Source organism: Triturus cristatus, chromosome 1_2 (genome assembly GCF_964204655.1).
Source record: "Triturus cristatus chromosome 1_2, aTriCri1.1, whole genome shotgun sequence".
Lineage (NCBI taxonomy): Eukaryota > Metazoa > Chordata > Amphibia > Caudata > Salamandridae > Triturus > Triturus cristatus.
The window spans coordinates 1,121,549,529-1,121,563,948 of record NC_140580.1 but is presented as its reverse complement, the minus strand read 5'-3'; positions in this window follow the sequence as shown (position 1 = coordinate 1,121,563,948).

The window sequence follows — 14,420 nt, the reverse complement described above, 5'->3', positions numbered from 1 at the left end:
TTAAAAGTGATACCTAAGCTCTTAACTGTTTGGGATTTAGCTGGAGGATCTCCCATTTCTGGAGGCCAGAAGTGTGGTCCCCAATGCAGTTCACTCTTCCCGGGCAAAATCAGTTCAGTTTTGCCTGGGTTGAGTTTCAGATGATTTAGGCCCATCCATCTCTGAATGTGAACCATGACCTCCCGAAATTCGGTGGCAGCGCCAGGGGAGTCCAGACAGAAGATCAGTTGCAGATCATCTGCATAGTTAAAAATTAAGGCGCTAAACTTTTTTAATGAAAATAACAAGGGTCGTAAGTACAAATTAAACAAAAGTGGGGACAGGGACGAGCCTTGGGGGACTCCACATTCATTTTTGATTTTGGGCGCTGTAAAAGTTCCCAATCTCACTGCCTGGGTACGCTCCGAGATAAATGACTTCAGCCATCTAAGTGCCGAGCCTCTCAGGCCAGCCTGTTCGACACGGTCGACCAAGATGGTGTGGTCGACCGTGTCGAATGCGGCCGATAGGTCGAGAAGTACCAATGCTTGGTGAATGTCCCTATCTGCATTGCTTCTTAGTACATTCTGGACCGCCAGTGTCACCATCTCGGTTGAATGCCCTGGTCGAAACCCAGCTTGGTTATGCTCCAGATATCCAGTGGTTTCAACGAAGCTAGAAAGACAGCTAGCAACGTGTGCCTCCAGGATTTTTGATAGGAATGGCAGCAGGGATATCGGGCGGTAATTAGATGGATCGTGAGGATCAAGACTGGGTTTTTTGATCAGGGGAATCAATAGAGCATGCTTAAATCCTGCCGGTACCTTTCCCTGGTTAAGTGAGTCGTTAAGCAGAGAGAGGATCCCGTGAGGGATAGAGTGCCCAATCTCTGTAAAAATGTGGGGTGGGCAGATGTCATCGGGTGATCCAGACTTAACCCGTGCCAGGAGAGTTGAAAAAGTTTTAGCATCTATAGCAGGAAGGGTGTCTAATGTAGTGGGGTTGTTAAAAATATCATCTAAAGGAGACGATTTAGGAGAGCTAGCAATGTTGCGTTTTATATTTACAATTTTCTCTCTGAAAAAATCATTCAGAGAGTCACACAACTTCTGGGTAGGGGCTATTGATGGGGCTGTCCTATCATCGTCACAGAGCTCGTTGACTATGTTAAAAATATCTTTAGTTTTATTTGAGGAATTTAAAAATTTTTGAGAAAAATAGTCAGATTTATGTTGGAGCAAGATTTTTTGGAACTCCTTTCTTGCGGAACAGTACACTGTCCTGGCTTGAGGGGAGTAGCTTTGTCTCCATTTCCGTTCCTTCTGTCGAACTCCCAGTTTAAGATCTTTCAGTTCTTGGGAGAACCATTTGTGTGCTTCATTTCCTCTAACATTAGGGACCCGTACTAAGGGGGCTGAGAGGTCAGCTGCGTTAAGTAACCAGTTAGACAGCGCTCTCTCGCTAGTGTCCAGATCATCGTACGGTGGTGGTACGGTTTTGTTTAAAATGTCAATAAATCCCGGAAGGTCCATAGATTTCCATTTGCGGAATTCTTTGCTCTTGCATGGCTTGGGTTTGACATTTCCGCCTACTTCTAGTGTGAAATAGATGATGAAATGATCCGACCAGATACATGGGCTGATGACTGGATTGGATAAAGATAGATTATGCGTCCATATCTGGTCCAAGCTGTGACCTTTCTGGTGAGTGGGTACATGGATGTGCTGATTTAGATTCAGGTCACTGCAGTGCTCACCTAGATTTATGATAAAGGGGCCTAAGATACAAGTCCAGATAAACTATGAAGGTGAAATATGATCACGAGTCCATGACATATAAAAAGATCTCCCGAGCTGGAAAGTCCTCTGTGTAGCGTTGTATTTCTCCCCTGATTTACAGTTTATGGATGATTATGCATTCATGGAAAATAGTGTACTGACTGAGACATCTATACTTACCTGGCTTGCTCGGGAATCGTGGGCCATACGGATATTATTTTATTGGCTTATTATCCCGAACAGATTGGGGATTTAGCTGGCTACGGAATCCGCCCTGAAGAAGCAATTGTGTGCTATAGCACACGACAAACACATGTTGGCTGTAAATTGTTCGACTGTACTTCAACATTTCTTGGAAGCCGTATTTTGGAAATATTATGCTGCTGAGTGTCTGACGCTGAGTATCCGAATAAACAATTGAACAAATGAGATAACAAAATACTTTTTTTGCATTACTGTTGGACAGAACATTACTTACCTTGAGTGCTCAGGGAGGACCCATAATATAGTTATAGAAAGTAGTTGCATTTTTGATACAGTAGTTGTAGCGCTTTTGTGTTATAATTATAGTGTCATATAGTTTACCAGTGTTAGTTGCACTTTTTAAGTATTGTCTTGTAGCTGAGCATTGTAGTTCTAGTGTGGTTTCATTGTGAAATCTATAGGTCCAGAAGTATTGGGGTTGTAGTGTCAGTGAAACTCTATCTGCAGTTTTGTACTGCTGCTGTTTTTCTAACCATGCTGTTTAAGGTTCTTTTAGTGATGATGGTTTGAGGTTGTACCGTTGTCATGGTAGCTCTGCATTTTCTCTGTTGCATCTGTAGTGCTGCTGTGGCTTTGTAATATTGCAGTTGCTATGTCAATCAATCAATCAATCAATAAATTCTTTATTCGATCCATTATATACAGATCATAAAAGCACAAATAAAATCAATAATCATCATAAAACTCCAATGCATAAATTCTAAAATCCATATAATGACTAGGATTACCTGTAAAGAACCTAAATAGATACTACAATTATTTTTTAAAGTACAGTAAAGACTTGCCGTGTTTTGTACAATATATATATGATTACCCTTTATCTACTGCTTGGTTTTGAAATGAATATTCCACACAATCTACAAAACCCGCAATTTTCTCCTCCTTATACAGGGCCACAAGAATGTGGCTACCGAGAAGCAAACAAAAGGATCAGGCATGGACTTTAAAAAATATAATGCTACCCGACATTGTCTAAAATTGTAACGCCTTAAAATCTAAAAAATATAATCTTCTCTTTCTTTCTTAGAAACCCACAAAACAAAACTAGATGCAAGTCAGATTGGGGTGAGTGGTTATCGCAGGGGCACAAAATCAGATCAGAATGCTATAAACTTCTTTCCGGGTAACCTAGCAACAGGGGATCAGAGTCATACGGAATCTCAATAGAACGTATCTATACTGTGCTATACTAGTGCGTGCTAAATGGGAGTACTCTCCCTCTATCCTGGACGGGATCAAATTGTATGCAAGTACTGCTTGTTTGTTATGATTCCTTTCCATTCGGTCATAGTGTGCACTCAGCGTAAAGGTATCAATCAGTTTCTGTTTCGAAATCTTCCTGCACGCAGTTGGATCCTTAAATAATTCTACTAGCTGAATAGCAGTCAGATTTAACTCCACGTATTTTAGCCATCTAATCTTACTGTAATTTTACAATTTTAAACAGTGTTTATAATATTTTGCGTTAGATTTACCGTATCCCTAAACCAAATGGAAAACCACAGTAAGATCGGAGCTAATCTGATTGTATCTGCCATATAGGCCAAACCCAATTCTGTGTGTAGGGTATAATTAAAGTAGGAAGACAGAAGTGACATTAAGCTCCTAAAAAATCTGTGTTCAAGAATTTGGAGAGAGACTATGGACCCCATACCCCAAACTCCTGTACCATACGTAGCTGCTGATTTAGTCTCAGCCTGGTAAATGTTTTTTATTGGGTCTAAGAATCTTGCGCCCAGCTTTTTAGAAACGGAAATAGCTGTCAGACTCCTCTCCATGCCTAATGCCCTACCCGCCACTAAGTTTGACCAAGTTCGGTTTTTATCGAACAAAACCCCCAGGTAAGGAAAGTCTACCACTTCTATTTTGTGAGATTCCATATGGAAGTACGAAGCTTTATCACATCTGCCAGCCTCTGCTACGATGACAAAAGATTTTGTTTCATTAACGTTCAAATCAAGTGATGCCATGAAAGACGCATATGTTGTTATAAGTCGTTTGAGGGCTAGCCCCCTTCTGGCAATCAACACAGAGTCATCAGCGTAAGTCAATATTGGTAGGGAGTAGGTATCAAACACAAGGACATCCAGTGATAAACCCAAAAGGGTTGCCTCAACCCCCTTTGTATAGATGGAAAAAAGAAAATGGGCAAGGACACATCCCTGCCTAACTCCCCTGGCAATCTTGAAAGAGTGGGTGTATTCCCCATTTTTCCCATAATGAACACATACAGTGGCATTGAAATATAATTGGCGAATAAAGTTAATTATGGCTGGATCAATCCCCATCACCTACATTATATACCATAGCTTGGAGTGGCTCACGCAGTCAAAAGCTGCAGATAAGTCCATAAAGGCCATATAAATTTTTCCACCCTTCACTCCGTTATATTTATCTATAGTTAACGATAAATTCAAGCACTTGTCTATGGTGCCCTTTTCCCTTTGAAACCCATACTGTGCCTGCATTAAAACATTCTTATCTTGGGCCCACCCTTCCAGTCTAAATAGAAGGAGTGGACCCATGAGCTTGGTAGTTGTATCTAGAAAAGAAATTGGCCTATAGTTCTGTGGGTTTTCCCTGTCCTCTTTTTTATGTATTAGGACAATTACACTGGTCTTCCAGGAAGGCAGGGGTTGACTTAGCTATGCTGTTAAAGACATTGGTTATTAGTAGGGCCCACAGGTCTTGGTTTTCCTGGAAAAAATCTATTGGTACCCCATCAGGGTCCGGAGCCTTCCGAGCACTACGGGCCACGAGCCTCTTCTTACTTCTAGAAGTGAGAAAGATTAATTACCCTGCGTTTTGAGATCTTTGTTAGTTGGAAGTAACATTGGAGATGTACTGGAGGTAAAGATATGTTCAAAGTGTGCCACCCATGCTTCTTCGCCTACATGAGTATCCAACATGGGATCCTTAGGGTTTTTGAAGCAAGGTGCATTGATTACCTTCCAGAAATTTCTGCTATTTCCCGTCCTGGCGGCTTGTCAAGATCAGCCCAGGCCTCCTCCCTAATGTCCCTTTCTCTTTTCTTTCTTGCTATCTTGCAATCCCTGCTTAATGATCTTATTTGATCTGCTGTTCTAGGTTTTCTTCAGGGCTTTGGTGCGGGCTTTTCGCGATTTTGCACAGGGGGAGTCAAACTAGCGCTTAGGTATAACATTATTCTGTGGTTTATGACAAGTGAGGGCCAATTTTACTTTCCCTAGAAGTTCTATAAAATTTGGTAGTAATAGTGCTGAGCTAGCCTCTGTTTCTAGGCAGTTGAAGATGTTATCCAGTATATTCGATGTAATCCCAGGGATCACTTTCAACTTATCAATTTTTGCCCACTTTAGTTGGAGACCGTTCTTTCTAGACAGAGATGGGTTTTCTATTTCCTGATGCTGTGTCACTTTCCTAATGGCCAAACTCAGATGTATAGATAAAATAGCGTGATCACTAAAACTCTTAAATAAGTTATCTACGTGGATAATTTTATCATTAAAAGGAATTGAGACTAATATAAAATCAATAGTAGATTCATAACCATTTCGTCTAAAGGTTTTCCCTACATTACCGATTAATGAATTGGGGTTATTAGCTATTACCATGTTCCTAGTATATAGCAATCTATTTAAGCTATTTACATATTCATTATGAGCAAAGTGATAAATTGGGTTTCCCAGCGTGTCTTCTAGACCACAGACACGATCTTGTTTGTGCTTGCAAAGATGTACATTAAAATCATCCACCCATATAATATTGAGAGCTCCATTGTTAGCACTTCTGGTGAGTTTATCTATCTCCCTGTTCAGCTCAGCTACCACTAAGTGCATGTTTCCCCCAAAATCATTATTGTAATAATTAATTAAGAGCCAAGCACCCTCACTAGCAACCTCTAGCAAGAGCAGGTCAAAATGGGCACTCGGACCTTCAAACTTCTTTACTTTTATCGGTAATGTGTTTGAGATTAGCGTTAGAGGACCCCCCTTTGCTCTGCCTGACAATGATGGAATTGTCTCTGTCTGGAATGAATGGTAACTCTTTATAAAAATACGTTCCGGGGCCCAAGTTTCCAGTAGGCATGTGATGTCCTGGGTTTGTCACTGTGTTTGCCAATGTTCATTGCCTAGCTTTTGGCCAATGCCAGCGACATTCCGAGAAGCTAATCTAGTTGGGTAGTTTTATGCCACATTATGAGGTTCTGTAGTTTTGGAGCTCCCTTGAGTATCGACATCTGATCTTTCCGGTCTATCCGATCCCTCTGCAAGATCGATACAGCCTAAGGGTAGTCAATCACATGCTTGCTTCCAGGTCTGTCAGGGGGGCATGTCTGTTTTCCAGTCTCAGCCCTGCAATGCCAATATTTCTGTCTGTGCAGTTCCATGTAGGGCCTTCCCTCAGATGACCACTATGTTGAATTCCTGAGAGTGAGATATGACCATAAAAATACTCCAGGGGTAAGGTTGTGATCTGTGTGCCTTTAAGGGGTGATTTGTGTAGCTGACCTAAGAAGGATTTGACTACAAATGCATTGTTAAAATGTATTACAACACAATTGCCTGATATTGATTTACTAGAGGTGCCCAACCACCCTACTCTCCTTGCCATGATAATCTGATTGGGCAAAGAACCACCTCCCCCCCTCCCAGATAAAATGAATGCCGCAACAGCCAGTGGAGGCTTTTGTCCATTAATTGGGTTGTTGTTTCTTGCTGGTCCTCTGGCAGAATCGGTACATTTGCCAGAACCAATACAAGTGGGGAAGCCACTGGTGGAAGATGCAGCGTCTGATACAAGTAAAAGTTCTTCCCCGCCTTTTGTCTCTCTGGCCTCCGGGAGTCAGCCCTCCCCATGCCCCCCATCATCAGGACGGCCGGTCTCTCTGGAGAACTTCTAATAGGTGGAGTTGGCGTTATGTCTTCTGTTAACTTCTCAGGGTGTGCATTAGCTTGTGAAGGAGTATTGTGAGCCAAGGGATGAGGTCCGAGTTCAGTGTGATCATTTGAATAAGAAACCAGTCCCGGATTTTTATGTGGATGATATCGGTCAGCTTCTACTACTTGACTCCTTGCCTGCGATTTGTGACCAGTCCCAGGGTGCAAGAGATTTAAAGATTGTAGGTTATCAGCACCCTGGTCCTCGAGGTGAGATAATCTCCCTTCGATCTGTGTTAATTTGAGTAGGAGAGGGTTCAATAAAGTGGTTATCATATTTTCAAAATTTTTCCACATATCATCATCATTCATCAGTGCAAGCGGGATCGGGGACTGAAGAATACTCTTGGGATTTTCCACAGTTGTGGACTACCTTGGTTTGTTACATGAGTGACTCTTGCAGGCTTTTTTTTGTGTACCCCACCACCCCTTCTTCTCTTAACTGGCGGTTCTTTGTTGGAATCGGAATGGGATGGGAGTGCAGGACCCGTAGTAAATATTAGAGGGGTGGTAACTGTCACATGAGATGATTCTGGAGGCCTCGTTGCCAAGTGATCTAATGGTGCTGATAGAAGTGGCTGGATAGGAACATTATCTAAGCTTTTACCCCCTAAAGAGGAGCGCTTCTGCGAGGGCAGAGGCTCCAGTGATAGGCATCGCTCTGTTATTTCTTTCTCATGTGTGAGGACACTCGCTGCCCTTGTGAAAAATGCATCAATAGTGCTTACTACCACTCCTCCCACTTGCTCACTTGGTCCTTTCCGCTTGACGATTCCTTAATCGGGTATGGTCAGTTATGGTCAATCAATTATTATCATCACAGTACATTATGCAGATCCCGGTTGTTAGAGGGGGGGCCCAGCCCAGCCTCCTTTGGGCTCCAATGGACGTGTACAGGCCCGCCCTTGGCCCGGGCTTAGCCCCGGGTGCATTCCCGCACGCATCCAGCACCTCGGGACTGCAGGTGCTTCTTAAACGTTTGTGGCAGTGCAGGGGCTCATGGGAGTCAGAGTCCCCAGCGGTGCGGGGAGAGGAAACACTGCATTACTTGTTCCCTGCTGCTGCTGCCAGGTAAAGTGTGTGAGTCTCATTCTAGGGTTGATAATCTTACCAACACACAAAAAACAGCAAAACCAATTCTCTATAAACCGTATCAAAGCAGTGGATGTTCCTCCAGAACCCTTGTACAGAAACTGGATAACCTGAGGTGTCAGTCTGATGTACTAAAGTTGTATAAAGTTGCTGTACTCATTCCCAAAAGGAATACAGTTTTACATAACACTCCAGTGCTCACTGGGACATTCTTAATTTAATTAAAAGCTAGCATCCCCACTCAGATAGTGTCTCTTGGAGTGTATTTCCTGATTCTTGGGCATTTTGAGAACAGTACAAAAGTAATAACGGGTCCAGACTCCATTGAAATAGAATGTTAGATTACTGGATGCAAGGTTTTTTAAACTACTTATTTTGGGGTAGAGTTTCAAACTTAGTTTACTCGTGTAGGTTTTCAGCTATGGGCATAAAAAAGTTGTAGTCCTGAAGAATAGGTCTTGTGGCTGCACTGCAGCTTTGGCTTGCAGTTACTCGAGAGGAAAATTGTGCCTACCCCACAAGTGTTTTTATTTGACTACATGCATAAAATGGGATGAAAAAGGGGCTAAAATGGCTGTCAAGGGCCAATAGACATGACAGAATTGATGGGAACTTCAACAAAGAGTAGTGTGTGATTCCCAAAACATTTTCAGATAGTTTTCCAACCTGCAAAATGCTTATAAATGTAAACTAAAAACAATGTTGGTTTCAATTTTCTTGAAGTCATGGGATCATATTAGAGAAGATGTTTACCCATAGGGAAAATGTATTTACCTGTGGGGAAAAAACTGAAAAGATACAGTTCAGATACACTGTTCTGCCTAATCATAAACAGATACATTCTACATAGTAAAAACATTATAACCTGCCTGTTGTAGGGTTATGGCTTACATGTTTAGATTTGGAAATATACAAGTTTCATACATTTTAGTACCTATACATTGAGTGGAAGTGTGGTGAATCACAAGAAATTCATAAACCTAAATGCCAGCTCCTTTAAGGTACAACAGGAGTCTTTATGTCGATTTGTATTTGAGGTAACGTTAAACTAGTGTGGATATTATAATTATTAAGAAACCACATTCTTAAGATATGAATCTAGCTTGATGTTGTATTGGTCTTGTTATGATGTGGTTTTCTGGTTACAATAGTTTTATGATTGTGGTGTTGTAGCATTGAGGTGGTGTTAGGCATTAGTTGTAGTGCAGTTGTTCTTGAACGTTGTTACTGCAGACCTATATTGTAATGTTGTAGATAGGTAGCATTGCAGTTAGCAATGTTGCTTTGAAATGTAGGTGTAGATCAAGGGTTGTGGAAGCATTGCAAGTTTGCAGTTGTGGTGGTGACTTAGTGTTGTGTGCTGTTTTATTGAAGTTGTAGTTAGGTAATGGGTTTTAGTTATAACGTTTCATTGTTCTACATTTGATATTGCAGTATTGTGGTATCACATTTTTAGCATGACACCCTGCCAGGTGTGTGAGGGCTCCAGTTTCAAAAGTGGGAGACTCCATCTCCTACTTTTGGACATTTAATTGTAACAACCAGTCCTCTACTTTCCTTTCTTTAGTATTTCTAAGGAACTGCATACCTTTGTTTGAATACACATGCCCAGGGGTATGTATGCTGGATCTATAAATGTCCCCAGTCCTTCCTACTTTTGATATATCTCGAGCATGGTGCACAACCGTTAGACTTACTTCAATTTGATTAGGAGTAGCCTTTTGACACTCTCTTGACTTCATGCCAAATTCGTAGTGTAGTCCCTTTTTCTCCTTCTTTTTTCTTGATTAATGATTAGACACCTTCAGTAACAGATGGAAGATAACCAGGGCTTAAGCTTTGGGGATGACATGGTTGCAGAGATTTTAAGAACTCCTTCTCTGCTAGAGGCTGAAAGCAGCAACTCATCAGGCAACCAATTAGACGATTGGCATTCACTCACAACAATGAAAAGAGAATGGATCAAGATTAAACTCCACATAACAATCATGACAGAATACTTAAGAGCCAAAATAGCACCCAAAGGCCTTGTTGTAAGCAACTTACCATGTCTCTTTTTGGAAGACACCACTTTCAAAAGTGAATGGTCTCTAATTGCAAGGAAATGCACCAGGGACTGGCTTATCCTAATTATCAATACTGCTAAACAGCTAGCAGATGCACTACTGATTAAAATCCAGAGAGCAGAAGGGGCATAGTATAAACTAGTATTTTGATAACAGCCTATAAAACCAAACTAGCTGAAAAAGATAGTGAAATTACAGAACACAAAGACTACTTGATGAAACAAAAGATTACTAAATTACAAAATGACATTAGAAAGTTTGAAAAGAAGAAGGTGTATCCTTATATCAAAGAGTATTACACACCCATGGGAGGTGACAATTCATTGGATGAAAGCAGAACTTACATAGGAGAAATTCCTCGACCAATAGTAACTCTAGCAATGAAAGCTGGAGTATCCATGGAACCAGTAGGGGCCCATGACCACCTTACTTTGGATATGAAATGTCCCCATATCAAGGACTTGCCTACTGGCAATATCCTATGTTCCCACAGGGCTCACAACAATTCTTCCCCCATATTTCCAACCCCTATTTTTCAGACTGAGGCTGGGGCAGAGGAAGAGGTTGCAAAAGAGGAAATCAAAAACGGGTACAGTGGAAGAGCCGCCACAACAGTCAGTGCAAACCCGGAGCCAATCAAGGAAGAAAAATTGATAGTAAATTTTTCTGCCAGATTTCCCACTGAAATTGAAATCCGAGTCCTCAAGAATCGCCTGGGATTTGTGCACACACCCAGAACAGACAAATTCCGAGACAACTGTGAACTCTTCAACTTCTTCCACAAAATACATCTAAGAGCATTCTTTCAGGATAAACCCAACCAAGTACAACTGGACACAGGATTACGCAATCCCTCTCAGTTAACCGCGAATGCCAGCATGGCACCGAATAAACTTCTGACATTTGAACAAGCAGTCCGCAAAGAAGTCTCTAACGGTGCAACCACCCCTTTCCATAATCTCTCTGCCTTAGAACTCACGGCTGTGAATTCTTTGGCTAATGATCAGAAAATCCCCATTAAGCAAGCAGATAATGGAGGGACTACCGTGATCATGACCACTTTGAACTATGATAATAAATGTAACCGACAATTGGCTAACCGCCACTATTACACTCCCATCGCCAGTGACCCTACTAGTCATTTGACAACACAAATTACTCACATGGTCTCCACGACAGAGACACAGGATTGGATGAGTAGGAATGAAGCTGCCTTTTTATCAATAGGGAATCCAGAACGCCCTACTTCTATATCCTACCGAAAATTCACAAGGTCCTAAATCCTCCACCTGGACGACCCACTGTATCGGGGATTGATTCACTCCTAGAGCCACTGTCAAGCTTCCGGAACCACTTTTTACAACCAGTGGTACGTAAAACTCCATAATTTCTACAGGACACTAGGGATGTGCTACGTCTCATTGAAAACAGACACCACAAATGAGATTGACATGTTGTCACGTTGGATGTCGAGGCACTCTATATGAACATTACCCAGACAGCTACACTAGAGGTGGTAGTGGCTGTCCTTTTAGCTGAAGACTGGAATTTGCCAAGTCCAGTCCACTTCATCATGGAGTGTACCACACTAGCTTTAACTGAAAACATTTTTCAATTAAAAAAACAACTATGCCACCAAACCCAGGGGACTTCCATTGGGAGCACATTTGCCCCTAGTCTAGCTTGCCTCTACATGGCAACTTTTGAAAAAGCAATGATCTTCCATGGCTCTAATCCCTACAACGCCAACATATTACTGTGGTGTAGATACGTTGAAGATGTCTTGATATTCTGGAAGGGTGAAAGGGTATTTTGTGTGAATTGTTACTGATGAATTAATACTCTCAATCCCTACCTTTGTTTCTCCAAACCTATATCTAACAAGAACATTCCCTTCCTTGATCTTATGATTACATTCACTGATGGACAACTAAGTACCACAGTCTACAAAAACCCTGCGGACTCTAACAGTCTTCTCGTATACAGCAGCCATCATCCAAAAGCCCTGAGAGAAAACCTCCAGTTTGGACTATTTTTACGCCGCAATTGCAGTACCTTAATGAACAAGAATATTAAGGCTGACCAACTTGCACACAACGTCATTTCACGGGAATACCCCACACACAGTGTGATACTGGCAAAGAAAAGGGCCAGTAACAATAACAGAGAGGCGTTGCTGGAACAGAATCAGAGACAAACAACAGACGCATTGACATGCGTCACCACGTACACAGCAGATTCAAATCAAATCCATAAGATCATCAAAAAACATTGGGGCGTTCTACAAACTTGTGAAATGACATTACCCCCACCTCGGTTTGCCTTTAAACACACGAGGAACTTGAAGGACATACTCGTACATACCAGACCACCATCTTCAACCCAATTTGACCAAAGATCCCTGTGGGTTCTCCCCCCCCAGTGACAGGACACTACCCACATGGATCCTGCACAGTATGCGCTTTCACTGTGATTACCAAGGAAATCAAATTTTCCAACACGTTTAAATGGATGCAGAGAAAACACACCAATTGCAACACAAGCAACTGCATATACACCCTAACATGCCCCTGTAAATAACGATACATTGTATGACTACTAGAATGGTAAAAACTGGCACGGCAACATTCGTTCTCACAAACTCAATACTAAGATGTGTACAGAAGGGACATACACCTGACAGACTACGATGGACAATAATGGAGGCACACCCCCTGATGAACAAAAATTCCCTCTTCGGGAGAGAGCAAAATTGGATTTTTTGTCTCGCCACTGATAGACAGGGTATAAATGAGGACATCCCTTTTAGAGCGCACTGAACAAATAGACCTCTCCGCTCCCATGTGTGTGTCTCTATGTAACTCCTCCTGGACCTTGATAATCTCAGATATATATATTGATATAGATATCTATGCTTTTCACATTCATGTACAAAATACCTCATGGAAACCTGGCCAGTTGATGATCTGCTTTGTCGAACTCACAATACCTTGTAACCAGGTTCCTTTATCCTAGGAACCCGTGTATTGAGTTATGGTCACTTTTACACATTCAACATGAACTCATATATTTCTCCTACATCGATTATCTGGTTGTTACTGCCCAATATAAGCAACACCATCACAATGGTGATATATACACTAAACGAATACGTCCCAGACAGAATATATCCATCTGCCATCACATATTCCAATATGGCGTCCATGTTTCCATTATTCTAGGAACCAGGGAATCCTACAGCAGCCACACATAACTTAACGTTTAATTTCTCTCTACCCCCACACGCTGCTTGGTTTGTCATGACCCTTTACATTACAACTTTACTAACTAACTGCAGGGAGTAGTTGTAGCCACAGGCTAATAACATTGGCTGGAACAGCAATTACAATATGGCGCCCACAATGTGACTTGGTTTTACACACACAAATGCTGCTGCATTTTATTTTGTTATGGACCACTCCAGTAGGTTCTTTCTAGCAAATACCATTAAAGTTTTCATCACCAAGTTGGCTACTGCCATGGTGATCATTTTTCGCATGCCAAAAGCCCTTCTGCATTGGTTAACATATGTTCTAATATAGCGCCCACCTTTGAAACTAGGTCTGACACACGGACGTGTCACTACTACTCACCACACTGCATTGCCAGCCACGCACTTCTAGCTGTACGCGATACACTCACCCATGTGAGCCGGGGCTCTTGCTCTGAACAGACCGACAGGCATGCTGGTGGGAGTATTGAATCTCATCCCACACGGATCCACACACTCTACCGAGCTGGTAGAGCAAGGGTAGGTCATCCAGCCACTGAGCCGCTGCTTAAGTGTAAGTACCCTGCTCCATGCGGTCACCATGGGGATACTTCCCTTTCTCTCTGAGGGCTATGTGCAGCACTTATTTTAAATATGACTGCTAGATTATTATATATTAAAAGATATTTTCTCACTCTACCAGCAATCGAGGCAGCTGGTGAGCCACCCCCGATATGTGAATTACAACAGCTTATTGTATACCAAGTTGTTTGAAAAGCCGCCCGCCTGCCTAAGCCCATAGATGTGCCACCAGCCTGCCACCTATTTCTATCTTTACACTGCTCCTGTCATATACGTTTTTTACTAATAAGCATGATTAGAATCCTATTGCATGCTGTTTGCATCGAGGATTTTTAATGATGCAGACTATTGTGTTTTCCAGGTCGGTATTACCACAAGGTACCTCCCTGTTAGGTTGTTAGAGTGTTTGGTTTACCCTTGATACTAATGCGGACACCAACCACTGTGCAGATAGTTATTTTATTCATGATCCTGACAAATTGCCAATTGA